This window comes from Drosophila novamexicana, unplaced genomic scaffold (assembly GCF_003285875.2).
Source record: "Drosophila novamexicana strain 15010-1031.04,08,12 unplaced genomic scaffold, DnovRS2.1 tig00002047-arrow-arrow-pilon, whole genome shotgun sequence".
Classification (NCBI taxonomy): domain Eukaryota; kingdom Metazoa; phylum Arthropoda; class Insecta; order Diptera; family Drosophilidae; genus Drosophila; species Drosophila novamexicana.
Genome location: NW_020824930.1, coordinates 179,960 through 185,011, shown reverse-complemented (window position 1 = coordinate 185,011; position 5,052 = coordinate 179,960).

Genomic DNA, 5,052 nt, shown 5'->3' with positions numbered 1-5,052 from the left:
TTCTTAATACTACTTACCAACAGTCTTCACTAGTCTACACAAGTCTCCACAAAACTTAACAATCCTCTAATCGAGTATATCTGCAAAGCTTGCAGCTTTTAAGTCAAGTCAAGTCAAGTCTTCACAACACTTTTCCATTTTCTGGTATTCCAGTATACATGGAAAGTCTGCAGTACTGAAAAGGTCGCTTTCCAATACTCTTCATTTCTCTACACAAGTCTCCTTAACATCTAACATGATAATTTCCAATACTCTTCACTAGTCTATACAAGTCTCCACAACGCTGTACAATTTCTTGATTTTCGAGAATATCTTGTGTCATTTGCTACTTTCCAACACTTCACTTGTCTACAAAAGTCTCCATTACACTGACCAGTGTTTTTTTTTGAGTATACCTGTAAAGCTTGCAACATTTAAAATGAAACTTTCTAACACTCTTTACTAGTTCATAGAAGTTTTTACAAAATTGTAAAATTTTCTGGCTTTCGAGTCTACACAAAAAATGATATTTGTTTACCTGGAAAGCCTAAGGCAAAAATCAATTACGCGCCCTCTTCAGTTTTCCACGGCTCACATTAATGAAAATCAAAAGAAAACTCAATGATGACGCCCGCCACATGCAGCGCTGCCATCAAAAAACAACAAAAATGAAAACAAAATTAAAAAAAAAATGAAACGAAATGAAAACTGAGACACGGTAGTTTTTTCTTCTGACTCAATTTGGGTAAAACAAATTCATTACGCAACAACAACAACAACAACAACTACTACGGCAGCCACAGAGCGCAACGGATGTGGCCCATGACAAATGAAGGGCCGCCCAGCGGGCGGGCTAAGCCAATAAAGCAAAAGCCACACACAACGAGCGTCCGATGGAGTCGCCGTTTTCCAACTCGGACTTGGACGCGTCGGGTCACCTCGTCCACGGTTTAGCGTGAAAAATGTGTGAGAAAAGCCACACAAGTTGCCAACTTGGCATCTTAAGCGTATTTGATTGAGTTGCATTTCCTATCGAGCGGTCAGTGCGAGCGAGACAGAGGGAGAGAGATGACGAGAGAGATCACTTTAAGACTTTCCATATAAAAACAGAAACGGAACTTTCATTGGAAAATCGGTGCGTAACCGTAGACAACTTCAAAAAAAAAAAAATGTATAGAAATAAATAAAAATAAAACAGAAAATGAAACTCGCTTATGACGACCAAATGTTGACAAAACAAACAAATAAACAATAATCGCTGGCTGCCAGAGCCGAGACCGGCGCCAATTCAAAGGAAATCCGAGGCTCGAGGGCAAAAAAACAAAAAAAGGCGAAATGAGGCCAAGCGATGCTAACAAGAGCACAACGTGCACAAAGTTACGACTCAAATTACGGCAACAAGCAAATAGAGATAAAAAATACCAAAAATATTAGTGGAAATAAATCGAGTTCAAGCTGTGCGACTAGCAGATACCCTTTAACAAAAGAGTCTACTCATAAGATATGCCTAAGACAATCAAATTGTCAAGATGCTTATCAAAAATATGAATTTTATCGATTTGGTAAATAATATTATATATTTAATAACAATCAATATTTATCATTATCTGTCAAGATCAATATAATGAAACTGTTTCAAAAATTGAATTACAGCTTATTATTTTTGATTTCATACGGAAATATCCTCATAATACAAATAAAATGCTGAGGTGCTAATCCAAAATACAAAATATTACCCTGAACATCGATATTTATCTATTTGGCAAATGATATTCGAAATTTATAGTAATCGATAAGCACGGGCTTATAATGAAACCGTTCTGAAACACAGATTTCCAGAATAATCAAAAATACGAAATGAACGTGAATACCGTTTTTAAACACGGAATTCCAGAATTCTGACCTTTATAACTTATATATATATGTATATATATACTCAATATATCTTTGAATATATATTTATATAAATAAATATATAATATAAATATATATATATATATATATATATATATATATATATATATATATATATATATATATATATATATATATATATATATATATATATATATATATATATATATATATATATATATATATATATATATATATATATATATATATATATATATATATGTATACATCTATAAATCTATATCTCTGTATATCTAAGACATCTGCATATCTTTGTAGACTCAATATATCTTTGAAAATTGACGTATCTAACCTCAAATTTGATAATATATAAGAATACTTATCGATTTGACAGGAATTATCGAGAAAAATGATTCTGATTTGCGTATAATATATAAGCATATGCCTAAATGCAAATTATGGTCAACCCAGCTCCAATAATTGCTGAGCTTAACTCGCTGTCAAGATGAGATCCACTCGCTTCGATAAGCTGATCAATAATGTCTTAGCCAAAGAGCCACACAGATGTCGGTTACATGCGTTCGTATAACTCTAAAATGCCCCATTATACATTTGGTGCAGCCTCAGGGTATACAAAGATGAAGCACTGAAATCGATGCCCCGAAACTTGGCTCACGAACAAAACAAATCTCAGCGATCTGCACGCTTGACATGTAAGTAACGAAATGCAGCCAGCGCCTGTCATTATCCTTTTGTGCGTTTCCTGACCGCTTGTGTAATACGAGACATTAAAAAAAAAAAAAAAAAAACAGGAAAAAAAGATAGAAGTAGAGTACAAAAAAATACGTAAAGGAAAGTCAAGTGCGAGCGCCCTTAACTCATTTGGGTTTTTGTGCTGCAAAAGAAAAAAAACGCAAGAGGGGCACTTGACGAGCATCTTAAAGGATAAGTGCTTGGGCTTGGCACTTGAGTGCAGGACATTTACATAAAACTCGCATTTGATGACCACATGCGAGTGGCCTTCATTTTTGGCGCCCATTAAATTAGATGCCAGCTCAAGTGGACGTTGGCCGGGCTGGACGATTCGAGTCGAGTTGGGCACGCCTTCAAGTGCATCCGCATCCATCAACGGCAACGACAACGACCACGACGAGGATGACGAGGATGGCAAAAGGACATGGGACACAGGACCCAGGATGCACTGCACTAATTGCCAAAAAGTGTTTGGGTCTTCTTTTTTTTTTCTTTTTTGTCCTTTGCCTCAAGTTGAAACAGTTACCAAGTATCCTGGAAATTTGATTTTCATGTTTTGGATGTTTTGGTCTCGCCCCTGAGCTTGCGCTAAATTATGGTCTCTGCCAGGCACGCCTAGGTGGGCGAGCCCAACATTGTCACAAAATAAAGCATTTATCATTTCAATTGCAATTGCCACAAGTGGCAGCTGTATCTGCCGCATACAGATGCCACAACTCCGAACTGATTACTTGTATGTGAAGTACTCGCCGACTCGCTCTCAGCTAGCTGCCTAATCAGGTGTCGCATGTATAAAAACGTTAAGATAAAGCCTTGAGTTCATATTTATATTTACTTTGCTTAAATACTGAACATTTTGTAGGCCAACCGCAAGTCTCTACCCTTGTAGAAGGAATTACAATTTTGTCTTGAAATGTGTTAGGCATAGAAAAAGAAATCTCCGATCACGTAAAGTGTATATTTTCCACATCAGCATAAACAGACGAGTCCGGTTGTCCATCTGTTCATCAGTTTCTGCGCGAGCTCATCTCTCAGTTTTAAAGCTATAAACCTTGAATCTTAGCATAGGTCCGCCTTTCCTTTGCAGGCGGCATATGTGTCGCAACCAGCCGGATCGGACGATAAGTAGTTATGCTTTGATACTGAGTTTCACTTCAAAGTTTTTCTTTTAAGACGAAATAGTTTTTCATATATCTCAATGCATGAAAATGTATCAAAAACGATGAGAAGGTACCATGATTGGTTGTTTAAAATCTATTTTATTTTGGAAAACATGTGAAAAACCGAAATATTTAAAAATAAAATATACAAAATATTATTGAAAGTCAAAGCAAATATACTAAAAAATGTATAAAATAGCAGTGGAAAAAGTAAAATATCGAAAGAAAAACTGCATAAATCAAGTAACCATTTTGATACACTTATATGTACCTCCTGTAGCAAACTGTCATCTCCGGCTTGGACTTAAAGATCTCCATGCCAAATCCGATCTGCACATGGTAAATAAATGAAATCTCTAGAGCATCAACTACGCTTAGCTTATGTAGCTCCGCTATATACGATTCTTTCTGTCAGGATGTGGCTAATGCAGCCAAGTTGCGGCAATGGAATGTTTTATTTTGATCTGACAGCAAGTACAATCACCCAGACAAAGGCACAGACATGGGCATGCATATGGTAGATATATAGATGCTATATATGCATGGCAGATTATTTGCTAGCATTTGCATTTTTCGCTCAGACTTTGGACTTGTGGCCTGTGTGGTGTCAGCTGTCTACTGTCTGCCGCCTGCTGTCTGCTGTCTGTTGTCTGCTGGCTTTCGGTGACTGTATCCGAATATTTATGGAATGGAATCTGTTGCTAGGGCAGCCAAAGTAGATGCAGTTGAAAAGAATTTCCAGCCTATGTCAACGTCGCGCCATGGCTGTGCTCTACCAAAATAGAGTTCTCGCCCCCAAATGGCAGAGAGGGGTCTGCGATGATTTTTCCGTTTTTATTTTTTCGCATTAAACATGTCAAACGCTCGTCTGGGCGTGTCTGCATCAACGTCGCCTGCAATTAATAAAGGTGCGACATGGTGAGCTCTTTGGCGAGGGGCTGGCGTGCAACTGATCGCTCAACCTTGTCTCTGGCCCCTCTCGGATGCTCCCTATTGTACCCCAAAATGTGTGCGTGTCTGCTCTGAAAATAGATCGAGTGCTCATCTGCTTAGCCCTGCAAGCAGGCGCTTCCTGTTCCTACCCCTGGCTGTCTGCGTGTGTGTGTTAATTTGTCGCCCGCAGGGCTGCAAATGCCAGCGACTTAAGTGGTAAGCTAAGACTCTCCCTTCCCCTCCCCCTACCCTTCTCCTCCCCCTTATCACACGCCCATGCCCTGATTCTTGTTATTTATTTGCTGCGTCTGTTTGTCATTTGATGTGGGGAAGCTGCCCTCAGTACTCGCCC